Here is a 27,899-nt window from a genome sequence, read left to right on the forward strand (position 1 = left end):
CTGAATTCGAGTAGGCTGGCAAGCCCCAGGAAGAAGGCTGGCAGTCAGAGTGGCCACTACAGCTCTCTGCAGCAGACCCTCTTCCCAGGCCAGACAGCTCAGCCTTTGCCAGGTAGAATATGAATTCCTTTTTGTGGTTACACTCCCCCCACCCCCTATATAGGGATCTGCTTGCCATAGGGCTTTGATGGGGGGTGGGGAGAGACTGAGAAGTCTCTGAATATTTAATTTAAAACTGACTGGAAAATTTGCTGGCTTAAAAAAACCCCCTCTAAAAAGTCCTATAAGTGGCTTGTTTCATGGCAGGAAATTACAAAAACTTCTGGAACAAATTTATTTCTGTATTAATCAATCAATCAATCAATTAATTAATTAATTCATAAATACACTTATGTTCAAGTTGTTTTGCAACCCAGGTCTGAGTGGGAACTGAGACATGAGTGAGAACTGTGACGCATGTGTTGTGCTTTTATATTTTTTCCCCTTAGGGTAAATCTGGCCAACGTGTGAATGCAGCACCTCCATTCCAGAGGAGATGTGTGTTAAAGGGCTTTAAAAGCCTCCTGTGAAAAACCTCCTGGAATCAAACTTTACTGAACTGGTTCAGAATTCTGAGAAAACAGACATAGGCTCACCCTGCATGGTTGAAAGTCTCCTTTGCTAATCTGCAGCAAGGGGCCCATTTTAATAATTAGTGTTTCTAGTGTCTTCTCATTTGCTCAATTTTGTACATCTGTTTTTTGTATGTTTTGAATGAGGACAGAAATGTGAGAATAAAAGTCCCCTGCTAACTGGGCAAAGAGGCACCTTTTTCTCTTTGTAAACCGCCTTGAGCCATTTTTGGAAGGGCGGTATAGAAATCGAATTATTATTATTATTATTAAAAAATTTCTCGGCGGGGGGGCCCATTTAAGAATCTTGTCTCAGGGCCCACTCCAACCTAGTTACGCCCCTGGACCCCTGATTGGACTCCTCAGTTATTTACTGTGAGAGACAGATGCCCTTCCTTTCCTCTTAGAGAGCAGATGGAAACATATCTCTCTCCCCCTACCTATTCATTATGTAGTTCTATAGATTAAGATTAGGTCTTTCCTATCCAAAGTGTACTTCAGCAATAAATCTACTTAGTATTTAGATTCTACAAGAATCTCCATGTGTCTTCTCTAAATAGCTGCAGCAACTAAACTCTACATTCTGCTCTGTAACTGGAGTGGGTAGCTTCTTTAGTGCTCTGCTAATTAATCGGAGTAAAAATTACAACCCCCAACATTTGGGGGTAATGAGGAGGGGGAACACATTTTAAAAATATGTTTTGCTGTTCAAATCAAGAAATCATCTCAGTGAAGATGAGGTGTCTAACCAACTGCTGCCATTCTGTACATATTAAGCAGCTGTAAGAAAGCAGGAGGGGAGATGCTGGGCGAGGGGCTGATCCTGATGCTTCAGGATCCGGGGATCTGCCACCTACCCAAGGATGTGCCTGGCAGAGGTGCTGCTACTGCTGACTGAGTACCTATGAGAAACAGGAAGCCCGTGATGTTGCTACTGCTGATCCAGCAACCTGTAGAGAAAAGCTGCTCCTCCTGCCACCACTGCTGCTGATCCTCCTGCCACCACTGTGCAGGTGGTGGGTGCATGGTGCACACCCACTGCCTGCACCATCACATCGCCTGGTAGCAGCTGCCTGCGTGCTGTTGCCACCTGCTGATGTGACATGCCTCTTCCCTGTTTCAGCCCTGCCCACTCCTCACTTGAGTCTCCGCCCAGCCCCTCACATTACCACTGCTACTATTGCATCGTGGTGTGTATGCTCTCCCTGCCTCATGCCTCGATCAGGCTGCAGGTGGGCCAGCACTGGCAGCAGGCAGCAGCACAGTCTGGCTGTCATTCACACGGATCACACCGGCACACTCGGCCAGTGGTGCTGGCAGATCTTTCTCCAGATTTGGGAGGCCCCCAGGCATACATCCGGTCCAAAGGGTGCCACAGGATCAGGATAACATTAGAACAGAATTAGGGGTGACCATCTGACCTTGTTTGATCCTTCATTGAAAAATAGCAAAAGCAACTCCAGATCTCGAGGAGAGCTGGTCTTGTGGTAGCAAGCTTGACTTGTCCCCTTAGCTAAGCAGGGCCCACCTTGGTTGCATTTGAATGGGAGACCACATGTGAGCACTGTAAGATATTCCCCTCAGGGGATGGAGCCACTCTGGGAAGAGAAGAAGGTTCCATCCCTGGTTTCTCCAAGATACGAAAAGATATTTTTTTTAATAGGAAAAGATTTTTTTATTGAACCAACAAACTACCAAAGCATACAGTACGTTGCCAAAGCACAATTATATACAAAGTAGTTGTTTGTACATCATATATCTATAAAGATTTACACACAAGGATTTGGAGACCCACAAGGTTATAAAGTATATGCAGGCAGTACTGTAACTTGGGGATGGGGGATTACAAGGCACATCAGGTAATCGGGGGTGGGGGGAGGTTTACGTCCAATGCCCATTTCCATATTTGTCCCATTGCTGTTTAGAAGAGATACACTTGTCTTTTTGCACATAACCATACAAACTTTTCCAGAAGAGATTTACTGTCTCATCCACGTGAACCTCTTGGTCGCGTCTTCCCTCCCTATTCCTATGCAGGAGCATTGCATAAATGACATATAGGTTTACTAACCTGATTATGAGAAGGGGAATGTTCCAGTTCCCTAGTATGAGGGCACCTGTTCCATCCCGTTTCCTTGAAGGTTTCTTTCTGGGACCTCAAAAAGAGGTTCTATCACTCAAACCCAAGGTTAGTTCTTCCCAAGTCTGTTTTTCCAAATCAGGCCACTCTAACAACTTGCTTATGCTCTGCCTCATTCTTTTGGCTACCACACACTCTTTTAAGAAATGTGAATGGGTTTCCCTGAATGTTTTGCCTAGTTCACTAGCTTTCTGTTTGCAGGTAATTTTAGGACACTCTTGCTGGTCCTCTGGGAGCCATGGCTTAGCCACGTTAAGTAGTAGTGCTTGGTGGTATGAACGCCACCTCGTATCCCATGAATGGAAAGGAACCTTTTTCTCCTTAAAGAGAGCGATAGGGTGACCGGGTTGCAGCAAGTACTGTGAAGTGCGGTGTTTGTAGTGTTTACGTTCTAAATCAGGTTTTTAAAAACCCACTTCTAGAATCTCTCCATAAATTGTTTTCCTTAGCTGCTTAATTGAGGAGGATCCTTTAAATAGATCCGGTTCAACCTTCAATTTTTTAAGTGTGAATAACAAATCTCTCAAGTAGTCCAGTGTTCTCTTTTTAATACTTGTGTGATATTACCGATGAAAGATCCTTTCCCCCACCATGCTATGCCCCATGGTGACTTTCGCCAACGCAGAGTGAAAAGCGAAACCCAGGTTTTTTTGCAGGAGGTTGGATATATTATGGACATCCATGAAAATCCAGTTTCCAAAATTGTAGGACATGAATTCAGTTACAAAATAGCGTTGCAGGGCAGGTAGGGCTAGGCCTTCCTGCTCAACCTCCTTAAATGCTACCGCACGGGCCAAAGGGAAGGACGCTGTGTGCCATACTAGATGGAAGATCTGGCTTTCAACTCTCCGAAGGAGATCGAGCAGAGGTGGGTAGACTACCGCCAGGTTATGCACCGGGAATATCAGGTAAGTCCAGATGTAAACCCCTTTCTGGTACATGGCAAGGCTCCATTTTTTTCCACATGGTGATTTTAAGCATTACTTTTTTCTTCCCAATCTGTCCAATTTCCCCCCCAGACTTTTTCCTTAATCCCATATTCAATCCCCAAAATATTTACTGTATCTACCCACTTCAGTTTGGACTCTGGGGCCCCTTCGCTTTTACATTCAGAGATGGGTGGGCACGAGAGTTGCTGGCGTCCGGGGTCTATTTTAACAAATACACTTTTGTCAGCATTTAATTCTGAGCCCAAGATCTTGCAATATTCCCAGAAGAGGTCTAGTATTACAGAGAATTCATTTTCATCCAATAACAGTAATGTAACATCATCGGCATGAGCTACAAATTTTACCCTAAACTCAGAATGTGGTTCTGAGTGGAAAGGTGGTTCGGCTATCCCATCACTCTCCTTCCTCCTTCCTCCCGGGAAGATCTCACAGAGTGGAGGGATAGAGACCGAGAGTCCTTGCAGATGGGGTTCTCTCTGAATCCTGATCAGGATCGGATCCAGGGCAAAAACATAAAGTAATGGGCTCAGTGGGCATCCTTGGTGGATACCCAAATGCAAAGTGATCGGGTCGCCCCGCCATTCATTAATCTGCAGCGTCACCTTTGCATTCGCATAGAGCAGCTATATCCAAGTAACGAAGAGGGGTGGTATACCTTTAGCTTTCAACAATGTCCACAGGTAATTGTGGTTCACTTTGTCAAAGACCTTAACTTGATCCAGTAAGAGGAGGTGACCTTTCCAACTTTCATTCTGTATAGAGTAAAAAAGTTCTCTCAGCAAACACAATGAATTTGTCATCTTTCTTCCTGAGATGGTGCTTGTTTGCAAGCTGTGGACCAATTTAGGGGCCACTTTCGCCAATCTATTATTTAGGATTTTGGCAAAGATTATGTAATCGATATTTGTGAGGGTTATCAGTCTCCAGTTTTGTGGTAAAGTGGTGTCACCTTTCTCGGGGGGGGGGAATTAAGAGACTGTCCCCAAAAGTCCTATTTAAACGCCCATTGTCTAGGACAAAATTAAATAATTTTACTAAGACTGGTAGTAGTTGGTCTGCGTAAAACTTATAGAACGGCCATGTCAGACCATCAGGCCCCGGGGCCGATGTGTTCTTTCCCGCTGAGATAACTGCTCTGACCTCTTCTATCATTACAGGATGGGTCAAAGAGCTTTTTCCCTCCTCAGTGAGAGAATAGCCGAGACCATATTCATTCAGACTGCAGAACCTATCTAGATAAGATTGAATGTCCTTTACAGAAATATCCTTCAATGCATACAAGTTTGTATAAAACTGGGCTATGATCTTTAACATATCGTGGGGGCCGGACATTAGTGGGCTACTTCCATCCAATCGCAGGCCTTGGAATGTCAAACTAGATGCATGCATCTTGTCCTTTGTCCACTCCCCTTTTTCAACTACAGACCATTTGAAGCGATACAGCTTATTTTCTAAACGCCTGTGCTGCAGCTCATTTTGAAATGTCCTGACTGTCTCTTTGTAGCGGTGGCATGATTCCATGTCGAAGGCTTCTCCCCTGTTCATCTTATCGACAGTCCTCAGATGTTGGGTGATCACTTTCTGATCATTTTTGACCCCTATCTTATATGTCTGGCTGGTCACTGCCCTAGTACGGCACCCCAAGATAGGGCTGAGAGAGATTCTTGCCTGCAACCTTGGAGAAGCTGCAGCCAGTCTGTGCAGACAATACTGAGCTAGATGGACCGATGGTCTGACTCAGTATATGACAGCTTCCTATGTTCCTATGTACCTTTGATGATGGATAGACTACAAATTCAAATTAATTTAATTCAAGGAAATTAAATTCTGCTATTTCTTAATATATTTTCTCAATCTATTAGTTACAATTCAATGGGCTGATGGGGAAATCAGTGGGCTTCAGAGCAATGAACTCTTAACATTGGATTGTTGTTTCTCTTTTCAAGTCTAAGTAGCAATTTCCTGTGTGGAATATTTAGCAATATTCCAAATGCACTCGATCAATTGCATTATCCTTGTGTGCAAAAACCACAAAACAAAACTTGTCTCCTGTTGCTATAGACTACATGTGCACAATCTCCATGTTCCCTCCCTTTACCACTTTACACCTCAAAAAACTAAATCTAAGAACAGAATTGGCTATACCAAACACAGGTGTTCGGACTGGGATGCTCTGTTTTGAGCATTGTGTCCAGGCTTGCTTGATCATAAGACGTTGTTGTTGTTGTTGTTTGATAAGCCCATCTGAACAATCTCTCTTTCTCTCTCATTATGAAGACACAAATAAATCCTCCAAAATATATAACTGCTTCTTGTCTCTTCTCAGAGAGCCTAGTTATCCAAAAGACACCATGCCAAACACCCATGCAACATATTCTAGGACATAATCCAGCAGTCTGTGTTTGGGCAGAAGCATCCCCTTGGTGGCATATATCCACCATAATGCTGCCAGAACAATGGAAAACCTGCATAGTTACTATTGCTAAATGGAGCATCACATTAGTATGTCAATGCTCAGAGTTACCATGGCTAAATCAAAGAACATCATGGTATGTGTCTCATTGCATTGCCATGCACCAACAGAATGGCTGAAAGCTTCTGAAGAGGCAACCCCCCCCCCATCATCAACAAGAAATTCCACCCCATCCCTTATTATCCACCCCATTCCTATGAGCAGTATTCAGGGGCAGATTAAGCTTTTTGCCGCCCATAGGCGGCTAAGGATTTGCTGCCACTCTCTGTGGGTGGCGGCGGCTGCAGTGGCTGGATGGGGGGAAGGGGAAATTCCCACCTTTCACATTTTTAGAAACACAGCTGAACGGCAGGATGGAGGCAGCGGAGGCCACAGCGGCAGCTTCTGGGAGAGTGTGTGTGTGTGGGGAAAGTCCACCATTTACCTTCTAACACAACACCACTGCCTGCAGGGCGGCATGGGGGAGACAGGGGCGGAAAGAGCTCCTTCCAGCTCCCCTCCTTTGAAAACAATGGCGCTGCACAGCAGGATGGGGCAACAGGGCCGGGGCGGGGGGGAGCTCCTTCCCAAACGACTGAATGGCCCCGTCTGCTGGCAGCCCGTTGTAATGTGGGCGCTCCAAAAATTATAGAAGTTGAAGCATCATCTTAGAATTGAGATTCAAGTGTTTGCTGCAGTGCTGACCTAAAACTCCCTCGCCACCTTTCACCATCCAAATTGCCTAGGTGGCAATAATGGGGGAGGGTTTCATTACTTTCACTGAGGGATCCACAAAATAGTCAAACAACTGTGGAGGGCAGAATTTTCAGTGCGGCAGAAGGAGGAGGCATCTGTCTGAAAGGCAATTCTCTCAGCAAAAGAGAACAGGACAGCCTGCTTTTAACAACGTTTTAGGACTAAAATGCAAGGATAAAATCCGAAGGCATCGGAAATGTGAACAGCACCTTGCTGACAGCGCAGGGACTGCAATGTTGATACACAGGCAATAAAGAAGCCCACTTTGCAGATCTGTAGTGACACTGTGGTAAGGGTTAATCTGGAAAGCACCCTGCATGAAATCCTACCCCTAAACTTTGGCTAAGGGTTGTTTCGCAGATTGTTACTGGAATACTGTGGATCTGCAAGGGCAGATCCCTTCACTCTGAGGCAGATCCCTTCACTGAGGCAGATCCCTTCACTCTGAGCTCTGCATCATTTTTGAAGGGGAGGCAAGAACTGTACCCATATCAGAGACCCAACAAGTATGTTGGGTCTCTGATATGGGTAGAGTTCTTGGCGAACACTAACCATACAAGGACAGCTTAATTATCAACTATACATTTGATTTCTGGTTCCAATTCAGTTGCTTGTTTTCTTCCTATTATTCAATAAAATCAACTCAATATTATTTCGCTCCTGACAGGAAAATCAATAAGACTCCACAGAGCACATGATGATGCAAGCTGACAAATGACAGAGAAAGAGAGGAGCGAAGTATCCCCATCATTTAAGATTCACTTTGAAAAATAAGGATCCGCTTGTTATGTGGCATTATTGGTTCTTTTAATACTCCATGTTGTTATAATGATTCAGAGTTAAATGCCATGACATTTAAATCAGAAAAGATAAGAGGTAAACACTGAAGGAGATGGCAATCCAAAAGGAATTTGAAAACCGCCTGCCAAAAATATTAAAACCAAACCCCTTGGGTACTGTGTAAAGCCAGAAGGGACTTTAATAATTGTTTATTAGCTACACACAGCAGACTGAAGCAGTGAATTTCTGCATGAAGGGCAACTTCATATCTGTGGAATGTCTCCAGAGTTCAAGCATACACATTTGCAGTGGTTCGAGAATAAACACTGCATTCCTCACTTAAATTCATTGGCAGCCTATATGACCTTAACCACTGCCTTTAATGAATGGAATCACTCCCATAACCTAACAAAATGCAATAATAGCCTTATGGTATAAAACCATTTTGTACAGAACAACAAGTTAAGAGTACCAATAAGCCAGTTATTTTCAAACCATGTTCTAACAGTGGGTTCTTTTGATCCCCTGTTATTTGCACTTCTGTGAAAAACAGGGGCGGGGAATTTTAAACAATTTTTTAAAAAAATCTACACCATTCCTCTACTAAAAATGTGGGTGGGTTAAGAAAAAAACAGTGCCTTGGTCAGGAGTGGAGAAGAAAGACTTTCGTTTGTTTTTAAATCATTTTTGGTGTTTGGGCTGGGGAAAAAATAGAGAAGGCAGTAAGAAAAACCCCTTACCTGGTATACAAAACTGCACCAGTATCACTTTGGAAGGATCATGAATTCTAATCTTTTGGGTTCCATTCTGGTAAACATATCCAGTAAGCTAGAACTTCAGAATCTGGGGCAGAATCCAGTAGAGATGGATCCCATACGCATCCCTGTTTTAAGTCACTGTTCTCCCTTACTATGGCAGTGATTCCTTCCTATTGACTTCTTGCCCTTCTGGGCTTCTAAGAAACATTTGGTTGGCCACCATGGGTAGCAGGATGCTAGAAGAGATGGACCTTTAGTCTTCTTGAGTTTTAATGTCTGGGATACACTCCCAGAACTGAAACACTGGCAGTGCACTGAGATTATAAGGAAGAAGAAGAGTTTGGGGAATTCACTAAATTGAGGTTGAATTGACACTGGTTAAAAAAAAATCGCAGGTGGCATACCTGGGTATTAGCTGGCATTTGACCCTCTATCTAATTTGGGTCTCTGGTGGCCTTTGCATTATTTTGCACCATCAGCCTTCTAATCCAGCTTTTACAAAGTCATTTGCCTTTGGATAAAGCAGCTCAGTTTGTCAAAAAACAGTGTTTTGTTACTCCAGCCAGTGAATACTGTTTTCTGTTAGGCATTTAGGATTCAGATATGAAGAAGAGCCAGTGAACACCAGATTGGATGGGGCTCTACCTAAGCTATAATGGATTCCTCTGGGCTCCATCTATATGCCACCAGATTCTATCCCGAATATTGTCTACACTGACTGTGAGTGGCTCTCTAGGGTCTGAGGCAGATGTCCTGAAAACGTCAATCCTTTTAGCAGAGATGCCAGGGCCTGATCCTGGGAGCATCTGCACTGCATGCAAAGTATCTGGTATCCTACTGAGTCATGGCTTCCTTCAATCACTACTGCCTCCCTCACACACCTCTTTGGTAGCAGTTCCATTAGGATTTGAGCTACTGACCACAGAAGTAGTAAAGAGACCGGTTACTGAATTATGCATATTGATCACTCTAAGCACGGTGCTGAGTGTAATATCCCAATCCACTTTGTAGGAAGGTAACAGTTCCTGAGCATGTGCAGAGACATAAACTTGTTCATAAAGACTTGGTTATAAAATTAAATAGATTATTTCAACCGCTTGCCGAGTGATTCTCATGCTCTTTTATAAAAAGCAAGCAACAAATGCAAAAAGCCTCCATTGTTTCTGTTCCCCTCAATGGTGGCTGGCTGCTATTGTTTTTATTTTGTGTTCTTCTTCTTCTGAATGAGGATCATGCTGGGGGTGGGGAAAGTCGTTTCTGGAAAGTCAGCTGGTATGCTGAAGAAAAGGGCCCTCATGAGAATTTTGGAGAATTGTGAAGTTCAGTACAAAGTCTTTAGAATTCCATCCCTGCCCCCATATTCTCCCCCTGAGAAATTTTGGAGAACTTTTGCGGGGTATATTCTCCTCAAATCTATGTGGCTAGTCCTACCCTTGCACCTAGCTGCATTCCTTGGTTCTTCCTGAGTACAGCATTTATTTGCAGAGGCAAACACTGTATCTGGGAAGTACTTCTCCCCATGATCACTAGCTGGGTACATTGTAAATAATGTTGTATTTACATTGTAAATAATAAGTGAATGGAACTCTGGTTCCTCCCAATTCATCAATGTTCTTTAAAAATCAAATTCTGGCAACATAACAGGAAGCAAAGGAGGCTTGTGATGCCTTGGCAATCACAGTATGAGGATACAGTAGCAAGCATACAGATAGTGCTAGTTGTTCCAGGACCCCTCCGGAAGAAAAATGTCTACTTGGAAACACAAGCAGAAGACTGCATCTAGAAAGCTATGAACAAATGTTTAAGTGCCATGCAATACTGCATCTGAATGCTTGTGAACCTGGCACAGTGTCCGCATTTCCTTTGCAGTTTTGTAAGTTGCTTTGCAAAAAGATTGTTATTGCTGTTGTTTATATCTGGAGAAAAACGATCTGTGTATACAGCAGAATTCATGCAATAGAGGCTCCTGCCACCTAGAGCAGAGATTATGAAGGCAATCGCATATACAAATAAGTATTTTTCCAATGGAAGAAAAAGGCTTTGTCTATTTAGGAACACTTGGAATAGGGGTGTGCACAGACCAATAGCTGCAGTTTGGTCTGAATTTGAACTTAATTTGGACTGAACTGCGGGTTCCCAAACTGGTTCAGTTGAACCCACCAGATAGGCCAGTTGGGTTGACAAACCAACTCAAACCAAGTCAAAGTGGTTTACAATCAAACCGCTTGAACTGGCCAAGTTTGTGGTGGCCTGGTTCACGATTGAACCAATTCTGCACATCCCTAACTTGGAATAAAACAGACAAGCTGTTTTGCTGTTTGATCATTTAACATCTTTTGCATCTGATTTGAATGTCTTTGTTTCCTTCAGTTTTCATTCCCTTAGCACTACTTGCCCCTCTACCTGGTAAAATCAAGAACAGTCAGAAGAAAGGAAGAAAGGAGGGAAGGAAGTTAAACATTACATCCAATTCTGATACCTGAGTAGTAGCATGAATATTTCACAGTCTTGAAAAGCAATCCTGTGACCTTTCCAAAGGATCTAACCTTATAATAGTCACAGACATCCTGAAGACATTTTGTGCAGAGCGTAAGGCTATTGCAAAAGGCCTCTCCATAGGTTTTTTTTAATTTTATTTTTAAAAATTAGTATCTCAATGTTCCCATTATAATCTGCCAATATGAATGGCATTTATTCCACCACTGTGAAATGAAAGGAATTCTAAAGGACAAGCAAGCACCATCCAGACTCTATTGAAATTCTGCTGCCCTTGTGTCATTCTAGGCGGACATGCTTAGTCAAGGACAAATTTCCCACTAGTCAGTAAGCTCATCTCTTAAAAGCCACAGCTGAAAAGGAAGCTGGATGAAAAGAATATTTTAAATATATAAAAAACCTGAGAAGTGGTACCAAGTAGCTGCACTTATTGACAGAAGGCAACATCACTTTCCCAGAGGGGGAAAAAAAAGCAGTAGCAGAGCTGGGTGAAGATAAAAGAAGGAAATGTTTTCTGGCTTGAGATAGGGTTCCTTCTTCTTCAGAGAGCTGAAAGGGGTGCAAAACTAATGTCAATGCTCACGCACCCTATTTATTTTACAAAATTCTCCCCATCTGAATTCCTCCAAAGATACAGAGATTTTGAAATATCCTTTAATGTTCATGGAGTGGCAGTGATGCATTAGGAACTCACCACTCATGTGCACAGTTGTACAAGCATGCCCTTATGCAAATGCATGGGATTTTGCAAACGGAATTGCATGATGAATGGCCATTGCAAATAATGCCTGTCCTTTGCACAACTGCATTTTTGTGTTTATTGCATTTGTGCAATAGTGGTCAAGTGCAACTGTGCACCCATTCCATTAAATGCACAAAAAACTTTACACAGTATATCAGCATTTGTTTTAAGACTACTGAATACATCAATTCAGCTCACATCTTTTTTTTCCCTTATAGGTTACCAAAGTGCAAGAGTAACATATGGGCACTGATAAAAACAATAGACAAAAAGTAATTCTGATGCAATGTGAAATAGTCATGTGGTATATTCTAACGAGAGAGAGAGAGAGAGAGAGAGAGAGAGAGAGAGAGAGAGAGAGGTGAAGGCAACCTATGCATGCATCCATTTCTTAATTCATTTTAGAAATTCTCCAAGTTAAACCAGGTGGCAGATGGAATGAATTATGCACAGATCCAACCCATGGAACACAAATGAAATGGATAAATAATTGTATAGGGCTTTCAAAAAATTTAAGTGTTCCAAAAATTTAAAGAAATTGAAATAATAATAAAATAATAATAATACCTGTCTGACTGTGTAAAATAATAATGATTTTAAAAAACTTTAGTCGAGAAGAAAGAAAAACAAGTTAAAATAATCGACATAGCAATACCAGGGGATAGCAGAATAGAAGAAAAACAAATAGGAAAAAATAACAAAATACAAAGATCTACAAATTGAAATTGAAAGGCTGTGGCAGAAAAAGACCAAAATAATCCCAGTGGTAATTGGCACCCTGGGTGCAGTTCCAAAAGACTTTGAAGAGCACCTCAACACCATAGGGGCCACAGAAATCACCATCAGCCAATTACAAAAAGCAACTTTACTGGGAACAGCCTATATTTTGCGACGATATCTGTAATAACCAACAGTATTGATGATAAAATTCTGGCATCCCAGGTCCTTGGGAAGGACTCTATGTCTGGATTGACAAACCAGTCAATAACACCTGTTTGACTGTATAAACAAGAAATAATAATAATAATTCTACTGATAAAGAAAAGCAGGTATCATTGGGCGGGGTGGGGGGAGGAAACAAATCAATGAATAAAATAAACCCATCCATCTGAGAGAATTTGTGAGAAAATGAAAAGATTGTCTTGCCTCTGCATAGTAACTTTGGAATACTGGTGTGAGATGGTGTGCTTATGAATTAAAGGAATCTGAAACTCCCAGATCTGGTCAGCGTGTGGCTCTCATGCATTCAGGGGCTTCCATATATCTGTGATCAAACACAGCACGGTTGAAAGAGAAACTGTGGCAGGAAATGGTAGTCACCAGCCCTCAAGAGCAGCGCCGCTCAATAAAACCCTTCTTTCATTCCTCTGAACATTGCTGAAATGTCCGCCCCCCTCCCCATCACCTTATTTCACCACCTGTGAATGGCAAAATGTTGGCTCAGGTCTAATTTGTATGCCACATGGACATTTAATGCTCTACAATATTTTCAAATGGATCTTAATACACATACTTGACCAGGAAAATGTATCATTTGTAATCGTGGCAGCAAACCATGACAAATGACCACATTATCCTTTATAAATTTGAGCTAAGAAGTGGTTGCTTTGCTCTTCTGTTTTATGGAAAGTAATGTTTTTACTGAGGGCCCATAAAATCCATCCTGCTGCTGGGGACCTGGCACAATGCCTATCGTCTTCCACAAAGTTCAGCATCTTTGTTGGGAGTCATATACTTGTCTTCTTAATTGTACACACACGCACACACACACACACTCACTAGCTGTGTCCAATGGAGCTTGCCTTTGCTCACTGTGTATTCCTTCTTCTAATTGGTATATATAATTTACTTCCCACAATCTGCTATGCCAGATTTTCTAAGCATTAGTCTAATTAAGTTAAGCTTGATAATTATGTTTCCAATATCATAACAGTATGCATGAAACTCTGCAGATTGTGTTACAAGCTCAGCTGATCCTTACAACGTGATCTCTCTATCAGCATTCCTATTTGGGGGTCTTGTGTAAGAGTGTGCATTTGCAAGTTTACATTTTACTGGAAAACTTATCCTGTAATTCTACAGAAAGATAAAAACTCAGCTCCAAAGTGCTATCTTCTTATATGTTTTATGCAAATGCAAATATGTTCTTACAGGGAACATATGGCATTCTCATGCTCTGTGTTAGAAATTTGAAGAACATTTCACATTTCCTCCCTTGTGCGGAGGTTTCAGGGAATAGTGCCACACCCACATGCTGCCTCTTGGAGAGCGAAGCCCCCAGAAAAGCGGTGGGGTGGCAGATGAGCAGGTAAGGAGCTGCTTAACTGCTTTTTAAGGGAACTGCTCCCTGCCCCACTGAACCGGTTTGAATGCTGGCACCCGAGCTAGTTCGGCGCTTCCCAGAGGAGGAGCCGAACCAGTTAATGCACATCTCTACCCCTAGCACAGTATATCAAACACAGCTCCCATGACTATTCTACCATATCAACTGACCAATTATTAAGTGAAAATATTTCTATACCTCACCCATCCACTGCCTGAGGTCTTCTAATAGTATGCCACTTGGTGCCAGTGTGAGATAGGATGTTCTAGAGCTTGCAATATGCAAAGAAAGAGACACCTTGGTCCAGTGATGCAAAGCATCTGGGCATATTAAAAATACAACAGTTGAGAACCCAGGCCAAAGTAAATGCAGCCTGCAAAGACTTGTGTTATCATTAATAAAGAAAGAAAAGCAAATGACATCATTAGAACATGGCACTGATTTTAGTTGACTTCCTGATCCCTAGAAAATATTTCCCTTTTTCCCTGGTAAAAACAATGCCTTCTTCATTTGAAGTTATAGGAACATAGGAAGCAGTCGTGGCTGGTACAGACACTGCCGGGGAGGGTGGGGGTGGGGAGAGGAGGCACCTTTACGTATAAATTACCTCCTATACTTACCACACCGGCTAGGTAGTGCCCAGCACCCACTGCAGTGGAATATCAGCTCTGCCACTCAGCTGATGGAGGCCATTTGCATGGCCAGCAAATGGCCTCCATGCATATGCATAGGCCAGCTGAGTAGAGGAGTCACCCCTCCCCTGCAGCGGATGCCGCTGCTGGGAAGAACTTTCAGGTGCGGCAGTACGGGAGGTAAGCACCTACTATTTACACTCAAAGGTGCCTCTCATTGTGCCTCCAGCGGTGCCAACTCCAACCGCCACTGATAGGAAGCTGTCTTATACAAGCTCAGACTATTTGACCATCTAACTCAGAGTTGTCTACACTGATTGGAAACGGCTCTCTAGGGTTTTAGCCAGGGTTTTTTTAACCCCCTGCCCTACCTGGAGATTCCAGGGATTGAGCCTGGGACCTTCTGTATGCAAAGCAGATGCTCTACCACTGAGCTATGGCCACAACCTACATACAGGTGAAACTCGGAAAATTAGAATATCGTGCAAAAGTCCATTAATTTCAGTAATGCAAATTAAAAGGTGAAACTGATATATGAGACAGACGCATTACATGCAAAGTGAGATAAGTCAAGCCTTAATTTGTTATAATTGTGATGATCATGGCGTACAGCTCATGAAAACCCCAAATCCACAATCTCAGAAAATTAGAATATTACATGGAACCAAGAAGACAAGGATTGAAGAATAGAACAACATCGGACCTCTGAAAAGTATACAGTGTACTGTGCTTGACTGGCCAGCAAACTCGCCTGACCTGACCCCATAGAGAATCTATGGGGCATTGCCATGAGAAGCATGAGAGACATGAGACCAAACAATGCAGAATTGCTGAAGGCCGCTAATGAAGCATCCTGGTCTTCCATAATACCTGATCACTGCCACAGGCTGATAGCATCCATGCCACGCCGCATTGAGGCAGTAATTGCTGCAAAAGGGGCCCAAACCAAGTACTGAATACATATGCATGCTTATACTTTTCAGAGGTCCGATATTGTTCTATTCTTCAATCCTTGTCTTCTTGGTTCCATGTAATATTCTAATTTTCTGAGATTGTGGATTTGGGGTTTTCATGAGCTGTACGCCATGATCATCACAATTATAACAAATTAAGGCTTGACTTATCTCGCTTTGCATGTAATGCGTCTGTCTCATATATCAGTTTCACCTTTTAATTTGCATTACTGAAATTAATGGACTTTTGCACGATATTCTAATTTTCCGAGTTTCACCTGTATAACCACAGTACACATAAAATATGTGATGGTTAAGAAAAAATGACTCCAAGAAGCAGCACTGCAAACTGTTTTGTCCTTCCTACCAAAGCAAGCCATTAACAAACATGCGTAGATGTGCTTTTGCATTGCCACTGACTTTAGCCTGAAGTGAATATTGTCCCCTGCTGAGAAATATCTGATATATCCAAATAATTTCAAGGGAAGTAACATTTTCTGGGATGGAGAGGGTCAGGGTTACAAACATATCTACCTGGTAACCATGGGAAACATTAATGCAGGTGATTAGTCCAGTTGTGCTTGGGGTATCAACTGTTTCTCACCAAATTTCAAACTCCTGTTGGGACTACAGTCAGAACTGCAGTGGTGAGGAGGCCTAAGGGGTAAGCCACAGTAATACCTTTATTGGGAATAACTAAAATGTATGTCACAACATCATGTGGAGTTTAAGTTCTCCAGAATGTTTCATCACATTGGAAGTTAAATAAAACATGGCTGTGTGTGACTTTAGTGGACTTTGGAGACCAGATTCTGCCACCCAGGAAAGGGATAATAAAACTGGAGGGAAATTATCTTCTACTACCTGAAGTTGGGACTTAGCTTAGAGGAGAGAGGGATGCTAAATTCCCTCTAGCCACTAGACAAAACAACCCAATTTGGCTTCTATGGACTCTAAATAGTGCACTAAAATTAATACCCTGCTTTCCTAATATAAAGGCTACTATGGTCCCATTCGCAAGTAACATGGAACTGAAGGTCCAATGGACACACACACACACACACACACACACACACACACACCCCGGGCTTACCTGTCTGTATTTGGACAATATGGACAGGAACCCAACTGCAGTCAGGGAGAATACAGAGAAGGGGTAACTGACTGTGCGGACTGGTATAAAGGACTACCCTGAACAGAGTTCTTCCCTCAACTCCGGTTTACAGTGAGCACAGCCTACAGTTCAGCATTCAGATAAAATGCTGGTGGCTGCAAACCTCAGGTAGGAGCAGCGAAACTCACTACAGCCCTAGGTTTCAAATTGGAGTTTCGGAAAGGAAAGGAACATTGGTCTTACCTGTGAAGGGTTTTTTCCCCTGTAGCTGGAGCTCATCAGTAGTGGGATTAGGCACTGAGCATGCTCAAGACAGGCTAGAAGTTAAATATGATAGTTCTTGCCACCGGAAGGCTCTAATTCCCAGTTCAGGGACTGTGACAGAGAGATAGAAAGAATCTAAAATGAGGGAGGGGGACTCTGAGGAACAGCCATAAGCGAAAAAACAGACAGAAACAGGAATGAGTGTACTTAACTACATCTCAGAACACTGGAAGCTGCCAGAACCACCCAAAAACGAACGTGTAATCTGTCCTGTGAACAACTACTGTATGTACAAGAATTGTGTCACCCCCAGATATGACATCAGGGAGGGCCTGCTGAGCTCCAGTTACAGGGGAAAAGAACTCTTCACAGGTAAGACCAATGTTCCTTCTCTCTCCACCCCCCCCCCGTGATGGAGCTCATCAGTAGTGGGACATGCCCAAGAGGTATGAAGTCCCTAGGTGGGAAGGATGTGCTTAGACTAGGGATATGCAGTTCTCCCTCCCCTTGCCAGCCTCTGAAATCACCACCATGGCTGGGTAAAACAACTCTTTTCAGCCCATACGGGCCTCCATAACTGCAAGCAGCAGCCATTTTGGCCACTGCGGCGCATGTGTAAATGGACTCTATGAGGCCTGGCATGACCCACGGCCTTGCAGAGGTCATTTGTGCATGTGCGGTGGCCATTTTGTTTTTCCCCAAAATGGCCACTGTGCATGCGCAAATGACCTCTGTGAGGCCGTGGGTCATGCCAGGCCTCATAGAGTCCATTTACACATGCGCCGCAGTGGCCAAAATGGCTGCTGCTCGCAGTTATGGAGGCCCGTATGGGCTGAAAAGAGTTGTTTTACCCAGCCATGGCGGTGATTTCAGAGGCTGGCAAGGGGAGGGGGAACTGCATATCCCTAGTCTAAGCACATCCTTCCCACCTAGGGACTTCATACCACTTGGGCATGTCCCACTACTGATGAGCTCCATCACGGGGGGGGGGGGGGAGCGAAGGAACATTGGTCTTACCTGTGAAGAGTTCTTTCCCCCTGTAACTGGAACTCAGCAGGCCCTCCCTGATTTCATATCTGGGGGTGACACAATTCTTGTACATAGTTGTTCACAGGACAGATTACATAAAACCACCCCCCCAGACCAGACGGGGGGGTCGATGGGGGCCGGACTGAACTTGGCTTGTCTGGTTCAAGTCCAGTCCAGACTTGAACTGAACTGGGCCAGCCAGTTCTGTGCGCACCCCTAGCTTAGATTACTTGTTGGAGAAAACAAGTAGTCTTGTTTTCTCTATGACTGAAGGCCACCAGAAGGTGCAGAGAAAGATGAAATCTTATAATGGTGGGTAAAGGGCGTGATGGAGGACCATGTGGCTGCCTTGCAGATGTCTGACATTGGAGCATGAGTGAAGCAAGCCGCAGAGGCCACTGCACTGTGTGTGGAATGGGCAGTGATTCCAGGAGGTGCTGCGTTTAGACACCTTCTGACCCAGGGATGAAGGTTGGAAGGACACGAAGATAGAATCCAACTGACAGAATTCCCTGGTGTGCCTGATGTAGATCCAGAGGGGCGGCCTAGGTCCAGCTTGTGCCAGAGTTTCTCTTTGTGGTGGGTAGGGTTGGGGCAGAATGTGTGGATGTCCCGTCTGGCTGTGATGAGTTCCAGCCAGTTGATATTCCATCTTTGTTTGGTCATGGGCCATAGACCTTGAGCCAGTTGACCCTTGCAAACTGCGACACAGCCCGAAAAGCTGGTGTCGGTAGTAATGGTGATCCTTAGGGGTACCGTCACTGAGAAGTCCTTGTTGGGGAGAGTCACCATCTGAAAGTCCTTGGTGGGGAGAGCTACCATCTGTAGGACCTCCGGACTGGAGGAGTGATCCTCACCTGCCAGTGTGTTCCTGCCATAATCTGATCCTGGAAGGGAAGAAAAAGCCATTGAAGTGGGTGTGAATGCAACCTGGCCCAAGGAGTGCACTCCATGCATGCTATCATGGAACCCAGGACCTGGGACAGTAGCCTCAAGTCCACCAAAGGAAGATGTAGGAGAGGATGAATGAGGGAAAAGAGCTTGAGTTTCCTGTTCGGTGGCAGGGAGATCAGAGCCAGAACTGTATTGAACATCGCTCCCAGGTGTTATAAGGATTGAGAAGGATGAAGGTGGCTCTTCTCTGTGTTGATGATGAACTGGTGGTTATTCAGGCACTGGAGGGTTTGCTGCATGTGCAGGTGGGCCAGGTGGAAAGATGGGGCCTTGACCAGGAGGTCGTTCAAGAACAGATAAATGTACACCCCCTGGAGGCGGAGGTGTGCTATGAGGGAGACAATTATCTCTGTGAAGATCCGAGGGGCTGATGAGAGCCTGAATGGGAGAGCCCTGTATTGATAATGTTGATCATTGTAGGAGAACTGGAGATATTTTCTGTGGGCTGGACAGTGGGGGATAGGGAGATATGCCTCCAAGAGGTCAACTGAGGCTAAGACATCATTCTGCAGGACAGCCTCCTTGATGGAGCAAAGGGACTCCATCTTAAATTTTCATTTTCTTACAAACCTGTTCAGGCACTTCAGGTCTAGTACTGCTTTCCAGGAGCCATCGCTCTTGGGGACAAGAAATAACATAGAGTAAACGCCAGAACATCTTTGAGTCGAGGGAACGGGTTCGATGGCTTGGATCCAGAGAAGATGTTGAATCACTTGGATCATCTGGGTGTTTGTCCCTCCTCCTGGAGTGAGGAGTGAAAAGGAAAATTTCAAGGGGGACGTAAAGAAGATCTAGTTAGTAACATCGGGAGATTGTGTCCAGAACCCATTGATCCTGGGTGGTGGACATCCAAGAATTCTAGAAGTCTGCCCCCAACAAGGATGGAGTCATTGTCGCTTGTTATGTTGGGGTGCGGAGGGGAAGGCTTTAGGAGGCTCCCTTGTGATGTTGTCTCCACTGATACTGTCCCATCCCTCTGGAGTTGGTGTCCTGAAATCTCTGGATCTGAAGGAGGGGGCTGCCTGGAATTGCCTCAAGTTACGAAAGGATGAGGTGGGGGCTTGAAAGGATTTCCAAAAGTCCTTACTGGTGGAGGGCCTGGCCTTCTTTTTGTCCTTTGTTTCAACAAGAACAGGGTCTAGGGAAGGGCCAAATAGGTTTGAACCTGAATAAGAAGAAGCAGTTAGAGAAATTTTAGATTTTGAGTCTACCTGCCAGCTCTTGAGCCAGAGCGACCTTCTGATGGCAACCCCAGTTGGCCTGAACGCCTGCTGAATACAGTTGAGGCTAGAGTCCGCCATGAAGGCGACTGCCTTTGCCATCTTATTGATACCCTGTCTAAGTTTAATATTCTCCAGGGGAACAAGTGCTATCAGCTCTTTGACTCACAAAATAGATGCCCTGGAGAAAATAGAGTTGGTGGTAGCTGCCTAAATGACAGTGGTGGATGCTTCGTGAGCTTTTTTGAGTAATAGGTCACATTTCCTGTTCTACATGTTTTTTAACTGTTCTTTCGGGTGGACTATGGGGTGGAGACTGCCTTGGTTGGCCTGATGGATGATCTCCAATTGGGTCTTGACAGAGGAAGTGTGACTCTGTTGGTCCTTTTGGACCTCTTGGCAGCTTTTGATACTATCGATCATAGTATCTTTCTGGACCATCTGAGGGGGTTGGGAGTGGGGGCACTGCTTTGCAGTGGTTCTGCTCCCACCTTTTAGGAAAGTTCCAGATGGTGTCCCTTGGAGACTGCTGTTCTTCAAAATCTGAACTTTTGTATGGTGTTCCTCAGAGTTCCCTATTGTCTCAGATGTTGTTTAACATCTCCATGAAACCACTGGGAGAGATCATCAGGAGATTTGATGCAGGGTGCTATCAGTATGCTGATGACACCCAAATCTATTTCTCCATGTCAACCTCATCAGGAGAAGGCATAACCTCCCTAAATGCTTGCCTGGAGACAGTGATGGTCTGGATGGATAACAAACATTGTGTGGGGTCAAAAATCAGGAGATGAGTTTGATCCACCTGTTCTGGATGGGGTCACACTTCCCCGGAAGGAAGAGGTATGCAGTTTGGGGGTGGTTCTGGATCCAAGCTTCTCCCTGGTGTCCCAGGTTGAGGCAGTGGCCAGAGGTGCCTTCTATCAGCTTTGGCTGATACGCCAGCTGCATCCATTTCTTGAGATGAACGGCCTCGGAACAATGGTACATATGCTGGTAACCTCTAGACTGGGTTGTTAGATTAATGCGCTTTATGTGGGGCTGCCCTTGTATGTAGTCCGGAAACTGCAGCTGGTTCAGAATCCAGCAGCCATGTTGGTCTCTGGGTCATCTCGGAGAGACCATATTACTCCTGTATTGAAAGAGCTACACTGGCTGCCGATAACTTTCCAAGCCAAGCACAAGGTGCTGGTTATAACCTATAAAGCCCTAAATGGCTTGGGCCCTGGGTATTTAAAAGAATTGCAGAGAGCACTTTCACAGCCCTGCAAGCCTCGAGCAGACAGGGCTGGAACTGGGGATTGGCAAGAACTAGCATATTTAGCTTCTGGCCTGTCTTGAGCATGCTCAGTGCCTAATCCCACTACTGATGACCTCCAGCACGGAAAAACCTGGGTTCGCTTTTAAGACTGGACCAAAGTTTCATGAATTCTGACATACAAGAAAGTCAACCTCAGGCTCCTTCAACTCCAGTTTCCCATTACATGCGAATGGGACCACTATTTCTCTTTACTAGAGGTACACAAGAAAAAAAAAGTTGTTTTGTTACACTTTTTTTTTGCTTATTCAAACCTCCATTTGTTCCATTGCTCAGTAGTTAATACGGAATTGGTTTTATCATGACCAGGAGCCATTTCATTACCCCCGTTCATTTTTATTAAGGTAGGGCTGATAGTGTAGCACAGCAGTCGCAGGTTTCTGCCCTGCCTCTTTTAACCCCTTTTTAAATGCAAAGACAGAGCTCCTGTTCCAGAATGATGTTCCAGGTCATCATTCTGTTTTCCCCACAATAGCCTGGATGTAGCATTGTACAGGGACCTTGTGAAAACGGAAATGTGGGGAAATGGTGACTGCCACAAAGACATAGTGGCCATATGTCAGTCTTTACTGTGGCTGCCCCCCTCCCCCCAAGTCCTGGAATGATGCTACATGTACATACCAGCTTTTATGTGAAAACGCACTTCCCTTTCAAACTTCTAAGCAGCCAGCTTGAATATGGCACCTAAACCTTGGCACAGTATACTCCACGTATATTATCACCTTTTTCTTTTATATAAGTTGTGCTTACCATAAAATTGTTAGCAGTAGTCTGGTGCAGTACAATAGAAAAGAAAGTTGGATAGCTGCACCAATTTTAAGTGCCTGAAAGGAATCATTCAACCTTGATATCAAGGTGACATTGGCTCTATGGCTTCTTCTTCTTAAGCAGAGGTTCCAAATTTGATAAGCAGCAGTCGAGACGGCCAGGCATATCAAAGAAGTATAGCATGCCAATAAATATTAGTAATTAGCATGTGATTCAATTGAAATAAAAATATTACAACACTATAGCAGCTTCTCCTTATGAGGCACTGTTTAACATTCCAATTATCTTTAACGAATTAACCTCCGAGTCTGGCTGAGGTACAACAGTCTTGAAATCCCTTTGCTCAACCACAGTCCACTTGTAACTAATTTCATTTTGCAAGTCTGCCTCAATTAACATTTTTCTGTATTTCACACATGAGTAACTGCATCGCTGAAATATACAATCCTTTCCCAAAATTAATGGCTGAGGCACCTTTTCTCTCTTTTTATTTTATAAATGAAGGGAGAGAGAAAAAATCATTTCTCACTAATATCTAAAACCAATTAAAATGCTTTCCTTAACACTGAGTCTCTAACCTCCGAGATGTATATATGAGCAAAAATAAAAGGCCTGACAATTGCCCACATATTAATTGCTTGGAAATGATCCGGTATGCAACAAGGCTGCAGGGGTTTCAAATGAACAACTTTTACAACTCTTCACGGCAAGAAGATTTAAACTGTGAACGTCAAGTGACTGCTTTAAATTAGAAGATTGATTAGTATTGGCCCAAACCCTTGAGTTGCGAAGCCTCCAAAAATCTGTAAGCAAACTGATGTTTCCCAAAGGGCAAGGGAATGAATTTTGCTTGTCAGCTTTGCAGCAATCTATCTACCTCTAACATAAATGGAGTGATAGAAACAGAAAATGGTAGAATAGAAGTTGTGGCCACAAACTCTTGCAGAATCTGAGGTAAGTCAATGGAACACTACAAAGCCAGCAACAGTAGCTCCTATAAAGAATGCATGTCGTATTATGAAACCACAATAATAGAGGGCAGTTCCAAAAAGCAAGTGCTAACCAGAGGTGCACCTAGGTAATTTTAGAGTCTGGACATAAAGGCCTTTGAAGCCCCCCCCCCACTTCAAGTTAAGCATCATTTTTAACACATAGGTTCTAGGGATGTGCAAACTGGTCTAGGGGTTCAGTTCAGGGGTTTGGAGTTGAACCAACCCCCTCCCTGTCCGGACCGGTACTGAACCCCCCTCGGTGGCTCGCAATTAAAAAAAAAAATTAAGAAATACATTGAATTACCTTCTACTCCTTTGGGGGGCTTCCCACAGGCCACGTGGGGTATGTGTGTCCACGAACGTTCCCCTGCCCCCCGCCGGCCAAACTGGGCCAGCTGTTTCCATGCACAACCCTAGTAGGTTCTTGAGGGCACAAACACACCACTGAGGACAGACTAAAGAGGATTTGGGGGGCCTCAGGGGGTGTGGAGGCCTTGGACTTCAGCCCCGACATTTTTGGCCCCTAGTAAGGGGCAAACTCCCACATGTGTGATTCAGGTTGGAGTCAAAAGTGAGAATGAAATCTGGTGGCTGCTCTTGCTCAAGTGCAGCAGTCACCTCCCTGTTGGCTGCTGTGACCACAGTGGAAGGGCTGGAAGGAAACTGCTTCCCTCCTTGGCACTTGGAGCCCTGCTACGGAAAGAGAAAGAGAGACAGACCTCTCTGTCCTCATCAATAAAGCTGCTGCCACCGCAGTCAGAAAAGCGGAGGTTAGGTGGGAGCAGACACTCCAAGCCAGAGAAGAATTTAGGTGCCATAATGCTGATTTTGTACTGGAGATGGTGTATGGGAAAGAAAGGAAAGTGTCATGGGAAAGGAAGAGGAAGCAAACAAAGCAAATTAACAGGGGCAGCATGATGAGCCCATGCATGGAGGCAGCACATATTTATCCAATAGCCTCTGGTGGAAGTGAGGTTGGGACTATGTAGGGGCCAAAGTTTAGTGGAAGAACACATGCTTTGTATGCACAAGACCCCAGGTTCATTCCTTAGCATCTTCAGTTGAAAGGATCTCAGGTAGCAGGCTGGGAAACTTCAGCCTGAAACACTGATAAGATGCTGGCAGTCAGAGTAGACAAAAATGGGCAGGATGGACTCAGGAGCAGCTAGTGTGGGTGCCGCTGGGTAGAGGTGAGAGGCAGCTTTAGGCACAATTTTTAAAAATTTATTTATTATCTCTTGTTTACACAGACAGACAGGTGTTACTGACTGGTTGTTTTATCCAGACATCGAGTCCTTCCCAAGGACCTGGGATGGCTGAATTTTATTACCAATGTTTTTGTTGTTGTTATAGATATCGTCACAGATAATAATAATAATAATAATAATAATAATTATTATTATTATTATTAATTTATTTATTTATTTACACAGACAGGTGTTATTGACTGGTTTGTTTTATCCAGACATCGAGTCCTTCCCAAGGACCTGGGATGCCAGAATTTTATTGTCAATGTTGTTGCTGTTATTATAGATATCGTCGCAGAATATAGGCTGTTCCCAGTAAAGTTGCTTTTTGTAATTGGCTGATGGTGATTTCTGTGACCCCTATGGTGTTGAGGTGCTCTTCAAGGTCTTTTGGAACTGCACCCAGGGCGCCAATTACCACTGGGATTATTCTGGTCTTTTTCTGCCACAGCCTTTCAATTTCAATTTGTAGATCTTTGTATTTGGTGATTTTTTCTATTTCTTTTTCTTCTATTCTGCTCTCCCCTGGTATTGCTATGTTGATTATTTTGACTTGTTTTTCTTTCTTCTCAACTACAGTTATATCTGGTGTATTGTGTGGCAGATGTTTGTCTGTTTGTAGTTGGAAGTCCCATAATCTTTTTGCATCTTCATTTTCAACAACTTTTTCAATTTTATGGTCCCGCTAATTTTTGGCTACAGGTAGCTTGTATTTTCTGCAGATGTTCCAGTGTATCATCCCTGCTACCTTGTCATGCCTTTGTTTGTAGTCAGTCTGTGGGATCTTTTTACAACAGCTGATCAGGTGGTCCACTGTTTCATCTGTTCTTTACAAAGGCGGTGCTTGCTGTTTGTCGTCGATTTTTTGACTTTTGCTCTTATTGCATTTGTTCTTAGTGCCTCACCTTGTTCTATTATTCCTGTTCTATAGTTCCTGTTTTTTTAAATTAATAATAATAATTATTATTATTATTATTATTATTACATTTATATCCTGCTCTTCCTCCGAGGAGTTCAGAGCGGTGTACATGGTTATTTTTCTCCTCACAACAACCTTGTGAGGTAGTTCAGGCAGAGAGATACATGACTTGCCCAGAGTCACCCCGTGAGTTTCATGGTCGAATGGGGATTCGAACCTGGGTCTTCCCAGTCCTAGTCCAACACTCTAACCACTATGCTATGCTGCCTTACCACTCCCTGCAGTGGTGAATTGGCTCCACCAGTCACCTGGCTTCCGCGGAGCCCATCCCCCACTGATAGCCAGGTGAGTGGTGGGGCCAATCTGCTGCCGCAGGATGTGCCCGGGCAGTGTGCAGCTGCTCGGAGAAGTTTGCAGCTGCAGTCGGAATGGAGGTAAGCACCTATTAATTTGTGCTTAAAGGTGCCTCTTGCCACCCTCCCAACCCCAGTGGCGCCTGCACTGGCCACTCCTGGATGGACCAATGATCTGACTCCGTATAAGGCAGGCCTGCTCAACTTCGGCCCTCCTGCTGATGATGGCCTACAATTCCCATAATCCCTGGCTATTGGCTGCTGTGGCTGAGAATTATGGGAGTTGTAGTCCAAAAACAGCTGGGGGGCCTAGGTTGAGCAGGCCTGGTATAAGGTGATTATATGTATTCACTCCTCTGGCCAAGTCTGTAAACACCAGTAGATCAAGGATTAGAATGCCCTCCTTTTGAAGTCTCATTCTGTAGAGATATGCTGTTGTTACCTTGGCACTGTGACTTCATAGTATCAAAAAATACAAAGGCAGACTAAGTGAAGAAAGCTGGAAGGAGTCTTTCCATTCCCAGTTTAGTTCTTATCCTACAAACAGATATTGCTCCATATGACGCCCTCTATCAATTAGTCTGCCCAAAGCATGTGGGCCAAAGAACCATGTTTGCTTGCAAACTATCACAGGCAGAGCTGAAAAGAAAATGCAAAATAAAACCTGGATTCACATGCACACATAATCAAGCATCAATGGTGGACTGTGTGATGAATGTCTGAAAATTCAAATGGGGACAAAACTTCATGGCTTTCCATCACTGCTATGCCTGCAGTGTCATGTTGATTGAAACACACTGTGTCTGTGTGTGTCTCTGTGTGTGTGTGTGTGTGTGTGTGTGTGTGTGTGTGTGTGTGTGTGTGAGAGAGAGAGAGAGAGAGAGAGAGAGAGAGAGATATGGGTAGCATACAGAATAACTTTACAGAAACAAAACAGCATCCCTCCCACTTCTTTCCTATCTCAGTGACTGTCATTATAATGAGGTTTTGCACACAGGGACAGAGGCATGAAGTTATCTTTATATGGTTATATAAACAGATTTTATTCAGTAAATTCATTTTTGTAACAAATGCAGCCTACTTGGTTACTCAAGCAAAAATGTGCCTTGAACAATGATGTTTTCATTAAGAGAAGCTGCAATTCCAATTCTTATACAAAGTGCTGTTAACTTTGTTCGCAGCAGAGTCAGTATACTGCAGGGACTACATTTTTCACTATTGCCTCTCAAATTGAGGGCACCCTACAGTGGATTCTCAAACCTAAATCAAGTTTAAATAAGCCAATCCCAGAAAATGGGAGAAAGTCTATTATAATCAACAGACGAAATATCTATTTAGGTTAGCAGGCCCAAGAGCTAGCGAACTCTTTTTATTATTATTATCCTTATGGCACAGTTCCTTCTAGTCTTTATTGGAAGAAACTTGACATTTTAACATTTTATTCCCTTTGTCCCAGCAGACCCCCACAGTGAACCTAACCTTTGCAGCCAAGAAGAGGCTTCATTTCTGATTCAAAGATGTCATAAAGAAAGACTACAGGAGTGCAGTTGTCATGGTGGGTGTTCAAAGTGGGGAAGAAAGGCCAGCAAGCAGGCACCTGATGGGGAGGCAAACAATCTGCCAAAGAAAGGCCTTCTCTGGAATGTATTGCTTCATGGCAAGTTGCAGATGACTTTGGAATATGGAACCTTCATAACCCAGCATCACTGGGAAATTCTCATGGACATTTGTGAAACCAAAGGATGGAGGACACACAGCAGAACGGCACCAGTACTATGCATAGTTTGTTCACATACTCTCCATCATCCACAGATAAATATAAGGGCACACCTGGAACACCCCTATTCTCATACCAACCATCACTTCATGACTAGTCCCTCTTTCCATGGTTGGAGGCTTCTGGGTAGAAGGAGAGCTTTAGAAGGAGAGCTTTTCACCCCACTTGCGGGAACTTGTAAGCATGGTTATAAAACAGGAAATTTCCCAAGAAAGTCACAACCACAGGTTGAAATCCAAATAAAAATATATATTATTGAAGACACAGACATAGAGGTTGGTCTGTGATGGGACACGTGGGTATTTCCACGTTGCACAAAACATGCAATCCTTTACCTTCGTCATACTGTTA

At 43.8% G+C, this 27,899-nt stretch overlaps 1 protein-coding gene and 1 long non-coding RNA gene across 2 annotated transcripts in view; one reads left to right on the plus strand and one right to left on the minus strand.

Annotated features, from left to right (window-relative positions):
* On the plus strand, positions 1–27,814 carry LOC128345636 (uncharacterized). The gene is made up of 2 exons (XR_008316552.1): positions 1–112; positions 27,231–27,814. It is a non-coding gene; the product is annotated as an uncharacterized LOC128345636 (long non-coding RNA).
* Positions 1–27,899, minus strand: part of LOC128345635 (bis(5'-adenosyl)-triphosphatase-like) — a gene marked incomplete at its 5' end in the record, with an annotated part of 348,887 nt that overhangs the window by 57,171 nt on the left and 263,817 nt on the right. The window lies entirely within an intron of this gene.

Source organism: Hemicordylus capensis, chromosome 2 (genome assembly GCF_027244095.1).
Source record: "Hemicordylus capensis ecotype Gifberg chromosome 2, rHemCap1.1.pri, whole genome shotgun sequence".
Taxonomy (NCBI): domain Eukaryota; kingdom Metazoa; phylum Chordata; class Lepidosauria; order Squamata; family Cordylidae; genus Hemicordylus; species Hemicordylus capensis.